The sequence below is a fragment of the Excalfactoria chinensis genome, chromosome 5, assembly GCF_039878825.1.
Source record: "Excalfactoria chinensis isolate bCotChi1 chromosome 5, bCotChi1.hap2, whole genome shotgun sequence".
Classification (NCBI taxonomy): Eukaryota; Metazoa; Chordata; class Aves; order Galliformes; family Phasianidae; genus Excalfactoria; species Excalfactoria chinensis.
In genome coordinates, this window is record NC_092829.1 from 51,781,251 (window position 1) to 51,803,262 (window position 22,012).

Consider the following 22,012-nt stretch of genomic DNA (forward strand, 5'->3'; position numbering starts at 1 on the left):
TGCAGACATTCTGGCTGATCTGTAGCTCACACATGTTGGTAATTAAAGCAATGCTGATTTGATGCACCTGGCTGAACTCTTTAGTAGAACAAAGAAAGTGGAAAGTCACTCTGTCTGCATGGTCTTCTACTTCAAAAAAGAAGTAACAAAATGGGGATAAGTAAGTAAAAAAAAACTGTGCATTGTTTTTGGGGGCTTTTTTTTTGGTTTTTGTGTTTTAAAGGTGTGTTGTGCAGAGTGCAGCTTAGTTTTTTTTTTCTAGTTTGTGTAGAGGTTGCTGGAAAAGTGAAAGGAAAGCTGCAATTTAGTTAAGAAGTGGTCTAAACTGAAGAAAAAAAAAGTCTTAATACTTTGGAAAAATATTTTTAAGTTGAGTCTCAAGTATAAAAATAACAGCAGTTTCTTGTCCTTGGACATAATGTGTGTTGCAAAAGAAAAGCTTTGTTAATTGAGAGTCCATTAAGTTTTAAGCACGTTTCTGAGTTGTTGGCTTCTAGTGTTGGTTAAACTGAGGAAGAATTTTGGTGTGTGCTTCTGAATTTTGGTGAATAGTTTGCAGTAATGAAGCTGTCTCCTCCAAACCCCCAGCCTTAGGATTTACATTTAACACTATGGATTTGCTTAACTTGTGCTCTGTGTCTGTGTAATGAGCCATATTAACACTTCTCATGGTTCTGTACAATGCAGATGGTCCTTAAATACTGAGTATGTTATGTTGTTGGAGGGCAACATGCCAGTTAATCCTAATCTCACATAGAGTGAAAAAGTAACATTACTATCTTCTAGAAGATAGAGGATGAAATTGTTTAGGAATATAATTTTAAATTCAGTTTTTAATTTATAGGGAATGTTGAAATGTAGAAGCTTTTATTTCAGAAATAATTTACTTTATTTCCTATTCAGTCTCATTTTCATTGGCTGGAACTTGAACCTGGAGCTTTAGGTCTGGTATTTCGTTAAGTACACTGACAGAAAATTAAATGTTAAGTGTAAAAGCATTAAAATAATAATAATTTTAAGAAATTGATTGTCCAAATCAGTACTTGCATAAGCCAGAAACACTCTGTAAATAAACAGTTTATGCTGTAACTAGGTGAGTTCTGTTCCTTTTCATTCAAGATATCTGAAAAATAGGAATTTAAACAGTGCTTGTTTAAATTTGATGTTACCCAGCTCTAAGGGAAACTGTTGATCACAGCCTGAACCCCTGATTAGCCATCTGAGGAAAGTAACGAGTCAGCTGTGGGAGCACAGGTGAAGGTAATTCAGCTGTGCTCCTGGAGGGATAAAGCTTGACTTCACTTCTTCTAGATCCCATTTAAGGGCTGACCACCACTAAGGTAACATCTCTTTCTGAAGATTGCTCCTTTGTGGAGTTTTTGTGGTGAGCCTCAACATTGGTGAGCATCCATCTCGACCGAAGGCCTCAGCATTGGTGAGTCTTTTCTTAGATACCCTCTGGCTATCCATTTGCTCTGTAATTACAACTATACTTGTATTATTCCAACTGAACACCAGCCAGCAGGTAACTGCCTCATTCAAATATTAATCAAGATTTAGAAGGGGCTTAGCAACTTATTAGCTCTTGAGAAAAACATGAATTATAGAAGTGATTACAAACATAACTGCTAATGGAAAAAGGATTCCCATATGGGTTCAGCACGGGTTTCTTACCTTCCTCTAGCACTTGGAACTAGTCATATTAGAGTGTAAGGATCTACTAGATGGCTATGATCTAGAATTCTTTCTCCTCTTGTCCATTAAATCAAAGTATTAATGAGTTCTTTTTCTAGACTTCAGCGTATGAAAACTTTCTTCAATATATATTAGTTCAGATGAAGTAAGATTAAAAAATCTTCCATATTTATACATAATAGAAGCATGAGTATCTTCACTCTGTTAGCTCCTGAACAGTGAAAACTGTTATAACTGTATATTTATACCTGAAAGCTAAAATTGAATTAGGTACAAAACATATGGATAAAAGTGATTCAATAACCTTTGCAATCATGAGAGAGGAATTGCCATGTGCTGTTAGAGTTTTCAGAATCCTTTGTGAAGAGGGAGAATGGCTTGCTAGTAATTTCTAGAAAGCTGTAAATTTAATTCACAATTCAGTGTTCACCATTTTAAAACTGTTTCAGAAAGATCCACATCTTATAGTTTTAATTCTCTCTGATCACCAGAAGGGTTCTGGAATAACTTTTCTTGCTCACCGTGTTTATCATAGTTGAGTTCTCTCCTGTGTCCCAAGCAGCCTTAGCAATTCAACAGTTTCTGTCACCTTTTAACAGCAGTTCATACAGTTCATATTGTTAGTCAGCATAACACATAGAGATGTGAACCATGACGCTGAGTAGAGTTCCTGGAAAAAAGTATGACCAAGTTGTTATTTAATTTATAACAGAAAAGAAGTCTTAACCTGTTAGCAATGAGTAAGCAGCAAGACTGCAATTGAAGAGCTAAGGACTGTTTTCTTTGTTTGTTTTCTGTTGATGGCTGAAGTGAAAACTTTTGAGTTACTCATGTGTCCTTAATTAAATTTATTTAGAAACAGCTGTAAGCTGAGAGTCTGTGTTCTTAGGCTCTATATTTCTGAGGTCTGAATATTGTTTAAAAGTATGGAAATGGACTGTCCTGGTCACTGGAAACTTGAATCATTTTTAATTTTTCCCTTCTCTGATAAGAAATGCATGGTAGTTTTAATGATGAGTTTAATGAGAAGTTCATTCCTTGTACTCTGACAGAGGATGGAGTTAAAAGCAAAATAGTGGGTGCCCTGCAAGAGTTAAGTATGCAGTCTGACTGAGCAGAAACAAATTGAATAAGTATACAGAAACAGTAGAAGAGCTGCTGATAGCTTAGTAGATGTCATCAATCAGAGAAACAAGCGCTGTACAACAAATGTGGCATGGTGTTTGTGACCTCACTATGCTAAAGGAGGGATTAAGAGTTAGATCCATCACAATAGCACATTTGCAGCTGCAGGTAAAGACATAAAGAAAGATGTTGTATTTGGAAATGAGCAGGGCTAGAATTAGTTGAAATGATATTCACGCCTAGAGCTTCATATACATGTGCAGTTATGTTCAGTTTTCCCACCTGTTTTGTCTATTTATCTAATAGCGTCAGTGAGTTTGCATGTTTATATTTTTTACTTTGCTATACAGTGTGAGGACAATTTGAAAATGTGATGAAAGATCCAGGTTTTCAAGGCTTCTTGGTTTCAGGTGCACAGCTATCCAAGTACTCTATAAGTATTCTTGTCTATTCCATTAAAGATGGAATTAAGTGAAAATAAAAGTGAAATAAAACAATGGCTTTGGGGATGGAAGACTAAAATGAGGGTGAGGGAGTGGGAAAGCACTTGAGATGTTTGAATGTTGCTAGAAGCATTTGAGAGCACTCCAATTTCTTTTTATAACAAAAAATTATTTTTTCCAGTATATTGTAAGTGAAAAATAATGGCTGTTGGGTATTAGACTGGAAATTCTGAATTAAATCTGTTGCTTTATTAGTTATGACAATCTCATGCTTGCAATGTATCATTGTGAATATTTTATTGTGAGAATTTTCAAATAGAATGCTTGATAAGGTATTCTTCCACTTTGTATGTTGCCTGAAAGAGGCCTAGGGGTGAATTGTTATTTTGGCTCTTGTTGGGGGAGATTATTACGTTTTCAGCTCCCAAACATATTTAGTTCTGCTTTTGCAAGATATGGAGATATTCTTCTTTAGTAGAACAGTTGGATTGAGCTAGCATGGAACCTCTGCAATCTTTTCCAGTTGAGTTTGTGTGGGACAGATCACGTAAACTTATGTTCTAATGGCAAGGCGAGAGTTCAAAAAATCCATCTATATTGTGATATGTACAATGTTAATGATGAGATTCATGTTACGAGTGTTACCAAGAATAATCGCTGAGGGTATTAGCAAGATAGCTGTATGATAACAACAGTATTCAGTTCCAAAGGATTTCCTGAAAAGACTGAATTGTTTTAAAAACTGTTTGTTTTCAGTCCTACAGATTTGTACTGAAGTTCAATAGTATTTTAAACTTTAGATTTCAGGAGTTACTGGTTTAGGAAGGTGGGAGTGTCTCAGACTTTGTGTCTTGATATGGACAGTTAACTTGAAACAGATTTGATACAGCCCTCTGATACTATATGGTAGGTGCCTAAAATGTTTTCTGACCTGAGTTTATTCCTGTTGGGAAGGGGAACTTGTCTCAATTTGTCTCAAACTCCTACATAATGTTTTGCAATCATTTATATGTAGTATTGCCCTTCCTTTGCAACTCTGCACTGTTATGTGGCCTGGTTTACCTATGTACAGAAAACAGTTTCCTAAGAATGAGACCACCTTCTGGCTAGATAGGAATAGAATTATCTTAGAAATAAGTACAGCACTGTAGATGGATATGATGGGTTTAATTCTGCTTTATTTAATAGCTTCAGCAATATGCATTCAATATTTGGTCTTTTAGGCTCATCCACAGTTTGGCTGTACTTGAACAGTTCAGGTAGGACTGCAAGGAAATGAAGTATTAGTTGCTCCAGTGTTCAGTATGTGCCACTTGTTCATCATCCTAATGATGTGAAAAGGTTAACTTCCTTCAGATTTCACAAACTGTTCTGCAGATTTTGTATGAGAAGAATGCTTGATAACCCAGTGACTGCTGGGTTGACTATTTCAGATCTTTTGGTTCTTTCTGTCTAGTGAGAAGTTTTTTTTTCCCAGGGCTGTTTTTGCTTTTTTGCTAGTGTATATCTGTTCTGTCTTTTGTTTATGTTGAAAATAGCATGAGAACAACAGTAAACACAGTGTTCTTAAAGTTCTTAAAGTGTTTGCCGCATTCTCTATTTCAATGCAATCTATTGGTAGTTGATGTCATGAAATACTGGTACTTATAAGAGCTTAATGATGTTGTACTGAGCCAAAACATTCACTGTTTTGTTCTTGTATGTTTTCTTACAGTGATCAGTATGGCTTGCCTTTCAAGGCTAAAAGGACCAAATAAATCTCCTATCTTTTCAATGGTTTAAAAGGAAATATCTCTAGAATCTTTTTTTCAAGAGTGAATCTGAATTAAAAGTCAGGAAGCTTTAAAGGGCTGCTTTCAGTGCTCACTATAGTGCAGAAGAAGTGATCCCTTTCTGGCCCTGTATATCTGCTGGGGGAATGGCTCCAGGCTGTCATCTCTTCCCAGCAGCCTGGTAACAGACCTGAAAGCATTTCCTCTGGTCTATGGCAGAACATAAGTTTGAGTGTGATCTGCAGTCATGCAGAGCGCTGTTATAGAAGGGGTCATCCTGGTGTTATGCAAAGCCTTGTTGTCAGCATTCCCTCATTTTGAGAGAGGGAGATCTCTCTTCTTTAGTGACCTACAGCATTTCACAAAGTGGTAGAGGCCTTTTAGGACACTGATAATCTGCACTCATCTCTATCTTGTTGGGTAGGAATGATCTACATTAAGAATATGGTGACCCATTGAAAGTTGAAAATGTATTGCTGTCCTCATGCTTTCTCTAAGGCTTAGTTGTCCACGTGCATTTCTGTCTGGTTAGCAGAAAGACTTTCAGGAGTTGGGGGTCTCCAGTGAAGATGAATTGAGCCTTCCTGTGAAGGGAGCCCTTGGGAGGCTCTGCTGCTTGGTGTAACTATTAATCTAAGGAAATAGGAGGCTTCAAAATAGCTACTGGAAACTGAAGAGAGAGGGGTTTTTGTAGCTGCTAGTAAGATTTCTATATTAATAAAATTAGGAACCACCCAATATTTTATCGCTTGGCAGAGAGCAGCCTAGTTCTATTTCTTATTTTGAATAAACGATGAGTAGAAGTGCTTAGGCTTTGGTAGTAATGAGGTACAAGTCTAGGCATGATTTTCTACCTGTATTTCATATTAACGAAATCAAACACCAACTCTTGTACTATTGTCCTGGACTGGATTATGGATTCAAATATCTGCTTTAGTTGTAAAACCTGAAACTAGCTGGTTGAAGCTCGTGAGAGCACATAAAACTGTGTAGGGTTTCCAGGCAGTTTTGTGTTTTGCTTCGTACGGAGGCAATAAAACTTTTGTTCCATCATACTAAATTGTAATTTTATTTTTAAACTGTGTGAATAACAATATTAAAGCAGGGTATTTAATTACAAATATGTCCTATTGCAATTTGCCACTTGTGGCTGCACCCTGGATTTGTATATAATGAATAAAATTCTTTACTACAAGAAAAAACCAGTCACTAAAGAGAATGCACTTAACAGGCAGAGCTCTCTAGGACACTGATACTGTTCGATGAGTGAACCAAAAATAGGACTGGAGGAGCTGACGCACACAAATGCTTAGGTCAGAATGAAAACTGGTTTATCTGAAGATGGCATAAAGCTGAAGGAACTGAGACTTTACCTCCGGCAGCTTTTTTGAAGATGTGGTTGCTGCCTTATGTTGCAGAGTCTGTGTTATTTTTATCATTTTTAGGTTGCTGTTTGTGGTGCTCTATTGAAAAAAGAGTTCAGCCTCTAGATATGCACATAATCCAGAGGAATTGTTCTCATGCACTTTCTTACATAACAGCTATATATTTATTCCCTCTGAAGAATGAACTTTTTGGTCTAGGACCGCAGATATATTCTGCTAGGATTTTTTTATTTTTTATTTTTTTTAACTTTAAAAAGTTTTATTTGTTTGTTTTTTATCTACTTTCATCACAGTAACTTTCTTAATAGTTTTTTTTTTTTTTTTTTTTTTTTCTGGAAGGTCTTAGCATTTCAGGGGGTAAGGAGAACTGTAGGCAATATAATATAGCACCTTTGAGGATTTTTGAATTAATACTGTTGTAATTGCAATGCTGGAGTGAGAATTTTCCTTTGAAGACTTTTGGCCTTTTTGCAATGTAGCACTTTCTGGCTGTGGTTTGAACTGATGTGAGTGGATATCACTGTGGTAGATGAGGCTGCAGTTCTTATTTCTGAACACATAGGAGTAGTGAGATGCATAAATTGTGACTTGCTCAGGCAGATGGCACTTCTGTTTAGCATCTACCTTCTCTCAGTAACAGTTATCTACAGGTTTTCTAGTTGTCCTTTTACAGACTGTATTTGGAGCCACTTGAAAGATGATTATTTTTTGGGGGTGTGTTATCAGTATTATTATAATTTCATATGAGTAATTCAGGAATGTGATGGGATGTTTTTGGGAAAGATATAAACTGACAGCAGCTATGAGGAGTAAGAGGAATAAGACTTTTAGCTAGCATACTTCTATGGTTAAAAAAAAACAAACCCAAAATATCCATGAAACTAGACCTCACACTTGACCTTGGAAAACGTTAACATCAATAGCTTAAAAGGGCCAAGAGAATAGACTCGCAGTGAGCAACAGGTTACTTTTTTGACATTATTCATTCAGATCTTTTAGACCTTTTAAAATGTTAATAAAGAGGATGTATTCTCTCTTTAGGGAAAGGATAAAATCCTATAAACCTGACTTTGTTTCATCAATAGTATTATGAATGAGAACATAGGCTTCTGTGAGATTCATAAGCAACCTTAGTTTTGTTCCTTTCATTCAGCAAGTAATGGATTACTTTCATTTAAGATTAGAAGTCTCGCTACAGAGGGAGAACCTGCTTTGATACCAACATGAAAAGGCACTTCTATACTGAAAGAGGAGTTGTCTATAAATAGATAGCAGTGACGTTACTGCAGTTCATTCCATTAAAAACATCAGTGAACTAGAGGAATGCTTAATAATTAATGAATATGATTAAAGTCCATTTTAAACTGATGACATTTTTAATGGCTCTGTAATATTTATAAGAAACTCTTACCTCCCATAATTCTAATGATTGAATTTTCCTGGACCTTACTGAAAGTTACACCTGTAAAATAGGATTACTACTAAATGGTCTTTGTGATATGCTTTATGTGCATCATTCTCAAAATGTCCTCAGGCTTTGTAGATTTGCCTATTTTGTGCAACATAGTTTCATAGTTACTATTAACTGACACTTTTCTACTCTACAGAAAAGAAATATCCTGTACGCAAAACACATTTGACTAACATGAATGCCATTTTCATGCTTTTTACACTGAAAGTTTAGGTTGTGTCAAAAGAACATACAAGAAGATAAAACTGTATACAGAAGATTTTCATTGCACCACAAGTAGCAAAATTTTCTTGCTTTTACCTTTTTTGCATCTAAGACCCCATTTCTAGGGTCCTTAACATAGTCCAAGTCTAACTTAGTTAGATTGTGCATGCTTTAATGTCTCTTTATGGTTTAGAGTATTTGGCAGAAATAGTTTATTACTTTAAGAGATGCTAGTCAGTGTGGCTATGTACAGAACACAAGAGTGATTGCTGTTCCTGTCATGTTCTGACATGGAGCTAACATCTGTCTGGGAAGTGCTGTTAGTAGTCTCATTGTAGATCTAACCACATCAGAATTAATACAAGTTGCTCATCTTGCCTCGGTGAATTAATTTCCACTAAGGAGCTCCTCTCTGAGTAATAGAGATTTTATTCTCATGATCTTTCTGAGTAAATTCAGTCCGATCTGTTCAACATGTTCCATGAGTGCTAGAATGTGAGTTGGAATCTATGTGTATTCCTAGAGGAAAAATGATGGAAAACAAAACAGTGTTGCTGATGTGCAATTATGTGGTACCCATTCTTGTCGTAGCACATCCTGAGGTATGCCAGCATTCCTGCTTTTTCCAGCCCTGCCTCTCCTGTTAGCAAATCGATGGTGTGTGTGCACTAGCTTTCCAGCTAAGGACCTAGGTTCTTTACAGGTTTAGTGAAGAAAAAGCTGTTCTAGTGGAGAAAAAGCTGTATGTTATTTCATACTGAATAAGGATCTGTGTGTGATTGATAGGGAGAGTTCTGAATATCCAATTCTCTCTGTAGATGCTTAAATCACAGCTATGTGTTAGCCCCTAGGGACTCAGAGTGAATGCTTTCTTCTGAAGGCATATATGCAGCTAAGACAGTGGTTATATTTTTCTAATCATTATATTCACTTAGAAGAATACCTCAGTTATTGGACACTATTATCCTGAGACTGTTCATGCTCAGAACTCTTTAGATCTCAGGAATATTCCAGTGTTTTCTGATGACTATTTTGGATCCAAACTTGATGTCATCTTTTGAAATGAGACTACTGCAAAAAAAAAAAAAAAAAAAGGCAGGATGTGTGAGTTCAGGGGTGTGTGGTGCAATTTGGCATCATACATTTTTATTCCTATGCTCTTAATGTGTTTTATTGCTACTCAGATTGTGCAAATTCAGTCCCTGTTTTCATGAAAAGAATCTGGAGGAGAGGGACTTGGAAGTGTATGAATTCATTCATTCTGTGTTAAAGAAGATCTAGTGCCAAGTTTTACTCTTTTAGAAAAAGACTGCTACGTCAATGAAGATGATGGACTTTAAGATCAGACCTGTTTTTAAGAAGGGTAGAAGGAAGGAATCAGGGAACTGATGACCTGTCAGTCTCACATCTGTGCTGCAGATGATCATAGAACAGGACCTCCTGGAAGCTATACTAAAGCACATTGAAGAGAATAAGGTGGAATGAGACATCAAATATGGCTTCACTAAGCGAAGTCCTGTCTTACCAACCTTGTGGCCATCTAGGATGGCATAATTATGTAAATGGACAAGGGACGAGCCACTAATGTCATCAGTTATCTAGACTTTGGTAAGGCCTTTGATACAGACCAATCCAACATCCTTCTCTCCAAATTGGAAAGACGTGGATTTGATGGGTGGACTGTTCAGTGGGCAAGGAACTGTTTGCAAGATCATAGTGAGAGAATAGTGACCAATAGCTTGATGTGCAGATGGAGACCAGAAGTGCGTGGTGTCCTTCATGGGTCAGTACTGGGACGAGTGTTGTGAATGTCTTTCTCAGTGATACAACATCGACTGCACCCTCAAGAAGTTTGTGGATGACACCAAGCTGTTTTGACATGTCTGAGGGATAGGATGCCATTCAGAGAGACCTTGACAGGCTCCAGCAGTGTGACTGGTTGAACCTTGTGAGGTTCAACAAATCCAAGTGCAAGGTTCTTGAACCTGGGTGGTAGCAAGCTCCCACTATCAGTATATGTGGGGGGTGGCAAGGATGGAACAAAGCCCTTTCAAAAAGGACTTGAAGTACTGGTGAATGGCAAACAGCCTCCAGAGGATGGCTCATACGGATACCTTCCCTATGAGGACAGGCTTAGAGAGCTGGGGCTGTTCAACCCAGACAAGGCTCCGAAGTTACCTGTTAGTGGCCTCTGAGTATATCTAAAGGGAGACTATAAAAATAAGGGCACAGACTCTGTAGAAAAGTCTGATGTGTCAGGACAGGAGAAAATGTTTTCAAACTGAAAGAGGGGGGATTTAGATTGGATGTGAGTTATTTATAACAGTTGAGAAGCTCTGGAACAAGGTGCTCAGGGAAGTGGTGGATGCCCTATCCCTATAATCATTGGAAGGCAGGTTGGACTGGGTTCTGAGCAGCCTAATCAAGCTGTAGGTGTTTCTGTTCATTGCAGTGGAGCTGAACTAGACCTTTAAAGGTTGCTTCCAATTCAAGTGATTCTGTAATTCCGAGTTTCCATCGCTGAACTGTTTCTTCTCTGCTGACTTTCAGCTTATCTTACAAGTATGCCTTCAGAGTTGGACATTATGCAACTTGTAAGAATTTCTTGATAAGTTTAGGAAAAGATAGCTAAAGGCATATCTTTTCATTCTTCCATTTTAAACGTTTTCAATGTAGGTTGAAGCAATTGCTTCTGAGAGGTTAATTGTGGTGAACTGTGAACTGAATTGAAAATCGGTGACACTGGATATTTTACCAAGGAAATGGAAAACGCTGGTTGGGAAAATAGGAATCATAAACAGGGCTTTGCATAATGTTCACAAAATGTGAAACAGTGTAGTACTGTAGGATATTGGTATGGCCTTGAAACACATCCCAGACTCATTTTTAATCAATAACTGGACAAATTCAGTATGTATTTTAAATGAAAGAGCTGGTCAACATTTTCAGAAGTGTTTCTCAAAGTGGATTTGATTGTTAGACATGATTATAAAGAAGGAAAAAACAGGAAACAGGCAATGGAAGAATAAAGTCCAAAGAGTCTAAGCCATTTGAGACAAAATCAGGAGCAAATATCTGCATAAACCTTCATAACGTGAATATGTATTGTTTTATTTTTTTAATGTTTTCATTCCCAGCAGATGTCTGAGATGAGCTGAATGTTTGCCAGTAATTTCATTAGCACCTATTGTGTTATCCAGCTAATACCAGACATTTGTTGTCAGTTTCTTTTTGCACTCTTTTAAGACTATATTTTCAGATGTTACAGAACCTGATTTCTTCAATCTGTTGCTATTTTCCACTGTAAGTGAGTAAATAAAAGTGACAAATTTTTGGTGACTTAGGGATGGGTGGAGAGTTCTCAGTCTTTTTGGATGGCATTAATTGCAATGCTGTATAGTAGTCTAAAAATTCCCAAGTTAAATATTTCAAAAAGCAAAGTCTGACTGTAGATAATGAATTTATTTATTTCATGTCATTTCTCTTTTGGACAGGAAATCGGAATGATTTGGGACGTACTCTGATATTATTTCCAGTTCATCATGTACAGAAAGTCTCAGAGGTAAGGCTATAAATGGTCTTAATCCTTTGACAGCAAAGTCAAGGATGCTTACTAATATTTTTAGCAGTTGGATTAAACGTTAAGGCCTATGTTTCATTTTAATGCAGGTTTTCATTAAGATGTATTGGTAAACTCAGTAAGTTCTTATCACAAGCCTTAGAAGAGCACCCAAGGAATTGGTGCCTGCTTTCCAACAGTGTTCAATTTGATTTGCTTACATACAAAGTAGTTTAAATTTGAAAAAAGAAGAATATAATAACTCACCCCAAGAAAACAAAGCACCTTTTAGATTTCAAGGAAGTAACCTATGAAGTTGTTTGTGGTTTGTTTTTTAAAATCAAAGAAATCACGGAAAGTTACTTTATAGATGCTAGAGACAAAGATTGAATACTTTCTTTTGTCACCTTTGTTGTCGCCACTTGTTTCATTTTGAAGAAAATAAGCAAATGGGTATAATTTGATTCTTACTCCATGGATGTACGGTGGCAGAAAACTGAAGTATCACATTCTGTCCCTTTTGCATGTAAAGATCATATTTATTATGTGATGAGGATACAAGATTCCACCCCTATTTCACCCAACAGAAGTGAGAAAAATGTCCCAAGTATTTTTAAATTGTTTCAGCTTTTCCTCAGGACTGCCTCCATCTGTGTACTTGTTGGTTTGGCTGTGCTAACTGTCAGGTAAAAGTGAAGTGGCTAGAACTAACTACATGAGTATGGAAGGGTCTGCATCAAGTGCCTGATAGTGCCCAGGATGACACAGCCTAGCTCTAAACTTTTCAGCGGAAAAAATCCATTGAAAGGAAGGGTTTTCTATAAAGGTGAACTTTCCACCTTAATCAGACATTCAAAACATCTTTTTATATTCTGAGACTTAATGTTCTATCAAATGAGGTTAGGAATAACAGAAGATCCATAGTAACAAATCATAAAATATTTTCAGTCCTTAACTGCATGGTGGTTTGGAAGAAAGAAATGAAGTAGAGAGAGAAGGGTTGCCTGGAAGCCTGAAAAACTGATTCCATTCAGTGCTATAATAAGGCCACTATTCTCCCATGTGCAAGTGTCCAAAATTTTTTCTTTCTTTGGCTATAAGAATAATCCAGCTTCTTGAAAGGAAATGTCCATATCCCAAACTATTGTGCTCTCTACTTCCTTAGTTTGTTTTATTCTGGGAAAACAGTTCTTATTTCTCTGCTATAGAATGAAATTCGATGTTTTATACTTCAACTGGATATTCGTAATACAGCTCAGTGTACAATTATTTCTATTGCTGTATAAGAGGCTAGATATGAATTGAGCAGGGCTTTGGATCAGATGACCCAAGATTCCTTACAACTGAATGTGTTCTGTGACTTTTCACCACCACTTTCTCTAACTGCCTAGACAAATCCTGGGCCCTCCAGAAGGCATTAGCTTCCAAACTCCTCCAGCGCTCTCTTTAAAAGGGAAAAGAATGATCAGTTTGGTCACACAGTTATCCTAACTGATAACTGAAAATGCTTTGTGCTTCTTCATGTATGCTGGTGCATTTAACTGGTGCACATTCATGTCTTAAATTATGAATATGCCTTGAACATTAAGATTCCTAGAGCAAGGATCAACCTTTCCTGCTTGTTTCCTAAGTTGTTATTGTATTGATATTGGTGATGCACAATGATGTACTTCTGATATGCTCAGAAAAAGGAAGTTTCCATCTAGAGATTTGGTAAAAGTACAACAGTTGCTCTAAAAGTAATGCATCCTATTTTTATTTTGTTGGCCCATGATGTCAGAGGTAGATGTTGGTGGTGTGGTAGTAAAGATTGAGCCCTACATCAATATTCCATTATATTTTTCATTGCTGTGTGACAGATGATAGCAGAGGGGCAGTCAGACAAAGTGGTGTCCGACAGAGAAGTGCAGGTGAAGCAAAGGTGTGTCACTGAATCTCTCCACAAGGGAAAAATGGCACCCACTGACAATCATCAACTCTTGCTGAATGTTTATGGAGACTAAGCAGTGTGTACTGTGTTTCAGTGATGATGGCAGGGGCATGAAAGTCAAGCCATGTTCCAGATGGCAGTGCAGATTTTGCATGTGTGGCATGCAGGCTCTTGTTCCTTGCTAGCAAAAATGCAAAGCAAGGTGGTGGCTATGTTGAAAAATATATTTGTAGTTGAGAATTTGCTCTATCAAATAGTGTTATTGTCCTCTTTGTTTCAGTTGTAGTTTCCATGAAAATAAATGAGAGTACTTTCAGATCAATCTTCATAAATTGATGCTTGCAGGACAGCCTGAGGATGTGAAATTTCAACCCTAGAAAGGAAATTATCAAACTCTGTTTGAAAATCTTTCATGGTATGAAAGGGGTTCTTTATTGTGCTAATGGAAGTGAAGAAGGAAAGAATGATATACAGTTTGAGTTTCGAAGATTGATTTGGGAAGTGTCTGCTTTTTCATAGATTTTTGTCTCTAACCTACCTCCAAAAGAAGAAGGGGTGGTTACAATGAAACATAAACACATGTGAAAATGTCCCAAATGCCAAAAAGTGGTATTACAAGGGAGGGATTTTAGTTGGTTTATTCTGGTAACAGGACTGAAATGAGTAGGAGTTGTTCTATTAATTTCTGTGACAAGGGGACTATGTCATAAAGGACTCCTACGAGCATATTTTAAAACATTTGTGTTGAATGTTAAAACCAAGATATAAAGCTCTACAAATAGTAACTGTCGACTCAGAAGAATGAATATGTCCTAGCGAGACATTTCATACCATGTGTGAAACTACCTATTTGTGGCAGTTTTGTCGTTACACTCAGACAAATTGTGATAATAGCCAAATGTAAGAATAATGACTAATATGAAAATCTGAAGAAGTGAGCATCCTCTAGTTCTTCCATATGGTTATGAACATGATTAAATTCTTTCCAGAAATCTCCAAACGATGTTAATTTTTCCATGACTTATGCTGAAATGCAAAATGGTGTACAAAACAACAACAGCAAAAGCCACAACTTTCTAAAAAGGTTAAGTGGAGAATCACATTTTTAAAGTGTTTTTTTTTAACCTAATCTAGGAAACCAAGTCAGATGAGATCAAGAAAAGTAATGTAAATTTTATTATTGCTTTTTTAAAATGTATAATAGATTAATTCAAGATGTGTGATTTCTGAAAATCTGAGTTTTGTAGAATTTAGTGTTACAGTAAGAAATCTCAACTTTTTTGACTGACATCATCATAAAATCTTCATTTAAAAGATACCTGCATGGGGGAATGGATCGTGTCAAAGTTCTTTAATTTAGAACAGAGTTACTTTTTTGCTTGAGAACTCATTTCTTTCCCTCTCATAGAAATCACACACAGTCTTTGAAGTCACAGAAAAGTGATGGGTGGCTGGGAGATTATTGGAATACCAAAGTTGCTTTCTTGGCAGATATATATATTTCTCTAGGAACTGCTTAGGCCTCAGTCACTACACAAATTTTGGTTACACTTAGTGCTTTTATTTTTTTATATTCTACTCCAGTCTCCTCAAGGCAAGGCAGGTCGGAAGTACATGGCTGAGGAAGAAGGGTCTTACACAATCATGAACTTTTTTACCTTGGAATAAAACAAGGGCTTTAAAGTTCAAATCCATTGGTCTGAAAACAGGTGTATTGCAGATGTGTAACACTAAGTATTTTTACCATTGTAGTAATTTCATTTCTTGAAATCTTCTTAATGTCTGTGGAGTAACTGTGAGAAAGCAATTGCTTACAGGGTTTTTTTTGTTTGTTTGTGTTGGTTTTTTTTGTAAGATTATACATTGGTACTCCAGAAGGATGAAATTTTTAGGTAATATTCTGTCAAGTATGTATAGTAAATTATGAAGGTTGGCAGGAGAAAATGTTAAATTGACATTTATTTTTGTCTGGCACTAAAGGGTATAATTTCAAGAGAATGTCATGTAAATAGAAGGAAAGATCAAAGGGAGGATTTTTTCTTTTAATAGGTAAAGAAGAGTAAATACCTTAGTAAATCTTAATAGACTTACGGAACTCTCTGATGCTTCTAAAGTTAAGCCACTCAAGAAAATCTCAAATGATACAGAATTTTTGTAGCTTCGAGTAGCAGTCCATATAGCTGCTAATTCCATAGTTTGTATGTTATCTGGACCATGTGATAATACTCCAATAGCATTTATAGCAGATTCTTAGGTGCAGGTTGTAACAGTGTGTAGGCTAACCTAGGAGGGGGAGAAGACGTTTTCTCCCACTTTTCATCTCCCAGCCTTTGAACGTAAGCTAACACCTGGTCTTGGTGTCTCAGCAACACTAGTGTTCTTTGCTAGTATTGTACTAGTTGAGTACAGGATTAGTGAAAACAGCTATAGAAAAATTGCCATGCACCATGTTCCGTTGTATATCAGTCAAAGGAACACTATAATCAAGCAGTATGCAAGAGTTCTGTGTACTGCTTCTTGCTCATTCAGAAACACTGTCCCTTGAGGCTTCAGTATCTGAGACCCTTAACTCTTATGACCTCAATCATGTGCTTTGTCCTACAGATTCCTAGGCTTACAGCTATGTGTACCTTTGGGAAATCGCTTGCTTCCTGTTTGCACTGTCATAACCCCTTCCCCTTTACTGAAATGTTTTGTAATTTGCCCTGCTGCTTTCCTGCCTGTCCTATATGGTACCACAAACTACAGATTCTCAGTGGTCTAATCCTAAACCATAAATGAATAATTCTTCAGGTTAATGTGGTCACATATCTTTCATTCTGCTTGGAAAATCAACTTTGTCATACATAAAACCTTCAGTAATACTGACTTTATTTTTGCAGTTGAGGATTCACATTGCTTCTAGGAATGGTTGAGAATACCTCTCACATTGTTAAAATGGATACCTTAAAGCTACAATATAATGATGCTACAAAGCCTTTCCTAGGTGAAGACCTAAACATTTTGTAAAGATTCAGGGACATTTTGGCTTAAAATTTTCACTTGCTCAAATTTCCCCTCCTTTTTCATTAGTGCTTTCCTTTTGGAAGCCTTTCCAGAAACCACTATGAGCAAGAAAAAAGTGTAAGGAAAAAAGCCCTGCACCAAACGTCTTTATATCATGCTTTAGTTAACTTACTTTGTTTAAAACTTTTAGCACTCGACCTGTCTCAACTTAAATAATAATGAATTATCTCAGCACTATTACTATGTATCCAGTTAAAATCTGGGTTTTCTTTAGTGTTGTCAGCACATGATTGTAAATCAAATTTATAGGTGGTTAAATATGTAGCTCTAGAGAATATGTTTTGCTTTACTTTTCCATCTACAAAAATTCAAACTCTATAAAAGCTCAAATAAAAGTACAGTACTGTAAAATTCTAAAATATACATCTATTTATGAACTTTACTAAGGATTTAAGAACGTGGTTTAAAATTGCTCTATGAAGATAGATTTCCAGTGTAAATAGGAAGTTGGAGTATCTAGAGAGAAGGACTTGCATGGGCATGAAGAAGTGAAAACTCTCCTTGTAGTGAGAGGCAAAAGGGGGGACTGAACACAGTTAATTACCTCTTTTCCCCCTATAAGGTAGGGAAATATTTATCCTTATTTTTCCTGAAGAAAATGAACAAATAGTTATGACATATTCCCCCAGATGGAGGGGGGGGGGCTGTTGGGGAAGGCTGTAGTAAAACTAGCATAATACAGAGCTCTGAAATAAGCTGGAAGATGAACGGCTTTGGTTTTAATGCTGCAGAGTTGTATACATGCTTTGCCTGATTGAGGGGTTTTTTTAAGTTTTGCCATAATGCTCATAATGCAGCGATGTACCTTCTGCAGTTAGACTGGCACTGTGCTGCACTGTTTGAACTGATCTCTAGTTCACTGCGTAAATAACTTGCTTTCAAAACAGTGTGGTCAAGCTGTGAACTGAACTGCTCCTCTGGTCTTTACTCAGATTGCTAGATTAAATGACATATGGCCAAAAAAAAACAGTAGGTTAACAGTTAGACAATGGCAGACACGAGCACATTGCCTTCTTCAAACGTTTGGCTGAGCCAATGTCTGACTTGTGCTCATCCAAGGAAGTGTCAAAATGGATGACTTGTGAGCTGGTAGACTGCAGGATGAGTTATGAAAGTGTTTTAATACACAAAAGTAAAAGTCTACTATGTAGAACTTCTCAGGCAGAGAGAAAGGAAACCCATACTCTCAATGACCTTAATAAATACCATCCATTCTTTTTGTATTCATTTCTGTTTTCCTTTTGAATCTTTTTGTTTTTTGTTTTTTTTTTATGAAATTGTGGAAACTGCTTCTTTAGTGCTTCAACAGTTGTAAAGTTTACAGCTATTTCAATTCAGTCTGAACTTCTGTTTGAGTAACTGGCAAATGGATCAATATGATGTTAGCTTCTCTAATGAGATAAGACCTGTAGAACTAAAGACAATTAGAAACCTTTTTCTTGCTGCTTCTCTTTTCAATCTCTTATCTACCTCAAGAGATCAGAAATTCTTCTATGATAATATTCTTCCAGCAGAAAGTTTTTGTATTGTTATCTTCCATCTCTGATTTGTTCTTAGGTAAGAAGATTAATTTATATGCCAAGTAATTTTCAAGGCTGGTTGTCTTCCTCTGCTATTGTCATATGTATCAGTTGTTAGTAATCGATTTTCTTTAACCTTTGTGCACCAGTTGTTACTGTATGTGAATTCATTTTTGTTTTATTCCCTCCATTTCTAATACCACCTGATATTTATATTATTTGATAGAACTTGGTCCTAAAACTTGCCTGTTTGCTCCTAATTTTTTTGCTATTTTATTAATGTTGAACATTTTAGCAGAACAAGGCATTTAGGAAATAAATGTTCCTCTTTGAACTGTTCCTCTACTTTGGATGTCATTAAGTGAGGGCCTATTGTTTAAACAAAAGTCTTCATATTATTGCTACTACTAGTCTATTGGAGCAGAAATTAATTTAGTAGCACATGTTACCATATGAATGTGTTTTTGCTTTGTAAGAAACACACCCTTTCTTATAAGGCTGAAAGATCGAGCAGCTAAGATTATTATGATCCTGATCCCTTCTCTGCTGTTAATTTTTTGTAGTTAATATAACTTTAAATGTCTAAGGTATGTGTTAGATTTGATTCTGATCACAGTCTAGAAAGTGTGAAGAAGAAATAATCCATGTAAACTGGCATCACCTATCAGACTTTAAAAAATCAAACAGCAACAACAATGAAAAAACACCCCTCAAGCTTGTTGAACCTCGTAGAACATGTATTTCTATGAGTTATGTCACAACTTTTGGAATCTGTGAAAAAGGCTGTTACCAGCTGATTGTCCTTTCTGGGGGACTGACTAAAAAGAGTAAGAAAGGCGAACAGGTTACCTTGCATTCCAGAAACTGATGTGTTGCTTAGTTTTCTTATTCCTGCATGCCAGGAAATTCTTGAAGTTCTTTTCTTATGATAAGTGAACATAGTCATCGTAGCTTTCTTATGCCTGTTTAGCCTTTGCAAGAAATAATTCATGAGGAAGTATGTAAATATTTTGACTGGTTGTGCCTTTATTTTCAGAGTGCGTTGCTGATGACACATGAATGTATTAGGATGAAGCTGTGGCAGCAGAGGCAGGCCTACTGTAGGCATGTTAAGGCTAATAGCACTGTGGAAGAGATATTTTTAAGACCTTATTTATAACATCAGGAGAGACATATGAAGTAACAACTTTTTTTTTCTTCAAATCTGGAGGGATGGCTTCTACTTTTATTTCTCCTTCTTAGCAGTAAATTTGTTTTCCTGAAGTAGTGAAGGCTGATAAGTGTAAGAACTTGCTGAGGGAGAAACATACATATACGATTGAAGAAACTTAGTTCAAAAGTTCATGAGATGTATATGGTTTAAACAAATTAATGTGTGCTCGCAAATGTGAAGTAGTATGCAAATATGTTTAAGGAGAAAAGTAGTTGGTAGCAAATGCACCTCACTATATTTGATAATCTTATATATCTACAACTGAAGTCTCATGCAATGTTTACTCCAATTTTCATATCGTCTAACTAGGGAAGCTGTATCCTTTCTCTTCAGTCACTTGTAGATTCAGACTTACTGTTTTATATTTTGTTATATAAGCTTTTATTTAATACCCATTTTTCTTAGCATTGGTATTAGAACTTTTAGTCATAAAAATGTCTGAGTTCTTGTGGTTAGTTGCCCTGTTGTTTAAAACTTTGCAGCTTATTTTTAATCAAATTACTTGTCTTTATATTTGTTCACGTGAAGAAGGGGGGGAGGGGAGCAGGAAAAAAAATCACTACAGTGCTATCTAATATCTTTGTATATGTAATTTTATGTAGTAAAATAATTGTCCTGTTACCTTTTTGGCCGTGGAATTAATTGATTTAACATTTAAGCTTATGTGGTTTTCTAGACTTTGGGTTATTTTTGTAATTTCCTTCTGAACCCTTAACAGCTTGTCATAATCTTGTCTGACTCATGGTAAAATGCATCAGTAAAAGCCTTGTTAGTGCCAGATGTTGCCATTAAATCATTACCCCACTCCTACTTGATGTTTCCTAGATTTTGCGTCTTAGGTCCACCCTAGCCCACTTACAAGACTGCATTTAGAACACGCTTATTTCTATTGGATTCTTTGCATTATATCTGAACGTCTCGGTAGTATTTTTCCCTTCTGTCTCTTAGACTTAGAAAAAGAGTAGGCTACTGAAGTAAAATGTTACTCTTGGTAACTTAGGAGAACACTTAAGCATATGTTTAGTTTTTCTGTTGGCACGAAAGAGATTTGCATGCGCTGTTAAACTGCATGCTTAAATATTTTTCTGAGTACATAGTAACTGCTGTGCTGAATTTTCAGATCAACTGATTTCCATGATAATGTTGTGATATGGCAATAAATGATTAATGGAATTAAAATTTCACAAAGATTCCCCTCCTGCACATCCTCCAAATATTCGTGTGAATCTTAAGTATCCTCTTGAATTGTCTGCATTTAAAACCTTATTATTTAACTTCCTTAGGTGTTGAAAGCACTAGTTAGTTGTCTGGCAAATTTTAATGGAGGAGCAGGAAAAGGCATTTGTCTCTGCAGCAAGCACTATGTGACACTTCATCTAATATTCTCTTCATGTACTACCAAGCAAATTCACACCCTGTGTTATTGAGCGTGACCTCGGTGAGTATTCCTTACGTTATTTCTCAGTTTTAGTTGTAGTCTCTTTCTGGTGTTTGCATGCGCATCTGTAAAATAGCACATGCTTGTTAATATGTTTTTCTATATTTTGAGAAAAAATACAGGAATGCTTTGGTTTGCAGTGACCTGATTTCTTCACTTTTATTTGAGTACCTCAGGGTATTCAGAACTCTGTTTTCAGTGCAGCCTGGCTCAAGGAAAGGCCTTTGTTTCAGATGTGGTCTCTATCTAGAACTGCATTGGCAGTTCAGGAGATAGTTGCTTTGGTTTTTGAATTATTATTTTCTTAGTGTGTTTACGTAGCTCTTAGTTGTATTGAATAGAGAAAAAATAGGAGCTGTACAGACCATTTGTGAAATAGATATAATACTTATCTAATTAATACTTACAATACAGTATCTTATCAATATTTATAATAATTCTTTGAAAGGAAATAGATATACTAATTCATGTCTGAGCAAATTATCTGTGGGCTGAAAGAGGAACCTCTGTGTTGAGTTATGCTATCTGTGGTAGAAGTAGAAGGCTGTTCTTGTGCTGTGCAGGGAAAGAGTCTGGGTGAGGGAGGTGCATTCAGTTTAGCCTATCCTGCTGGTATGAGAGTTTCTCATTTCACAGAATATTCATGATCTTAGTGAGATAAATGAGTGTGTGGATAAGTGATCTTTTTTGTTTTTTTTTGTGGTGAGCATGCATTTCAACTGTTTGCGGTCTAGGAGGCAAGAATCATTTTTCTTTTGAAGCTGCCAAGCAAGCACCCTGAATGTTCTGCATATTCAGATTAGACGCTTGTTTAATTTTTTTCTCTTTTTATTTTCCTATAGAAGTGTTTAATTGTGGCTTTGTTAATTTATGATGTGCTGCTTTCATAAAAAGCTGCTGTGAGTGGTTTGAGGGACGTGGAGAAAATACATCATTGAGCCATCGGTAATTTTTTTTCCATTTAAACATAATTTTCTTGTGTGGAAACAGAAGCTTGTATTTATATTGCATATATGTGGTATGTGTGCATGTAAGCAGAGTTTATGAGGTTAACTAAGTTATGTGGAAATGCTACTACAGGACACAAAAACTGCAATGAGTAAAAATCCAGAAAGCTAAAGAAACAATTAGTAATTGCTTCTAAGAGAACTGAATATGCAGCACTCAAGCTAAGCAGCTCTCTCTTCTCTG

The 22,012-nt window shown here is 36.3% G+C and overlaps 1 long non-coding RNA gene across 1 annotated transcript; it reads left to right on the forward strand.

The window, feature by feature from the left end:
- Nucleotides 1–1,324: 1,324 nt before the first annotated feature.
- Nucleotides 1,325–20,786, forward strand: LOC140253625 (uncharacterized). The gene is made up of 3 exons (XR_011903918.1): nucleotides 1,325–1,435; nucleotides 11,590–11,657; nucleotides 20,667–20,786. It is a non-coding gene; the product is annotated as an uncharacterized lncRNA (long non-coding RNA).
- Nucleotides 20,787–22,012: the final 1,226 nt, after the last annotated feature.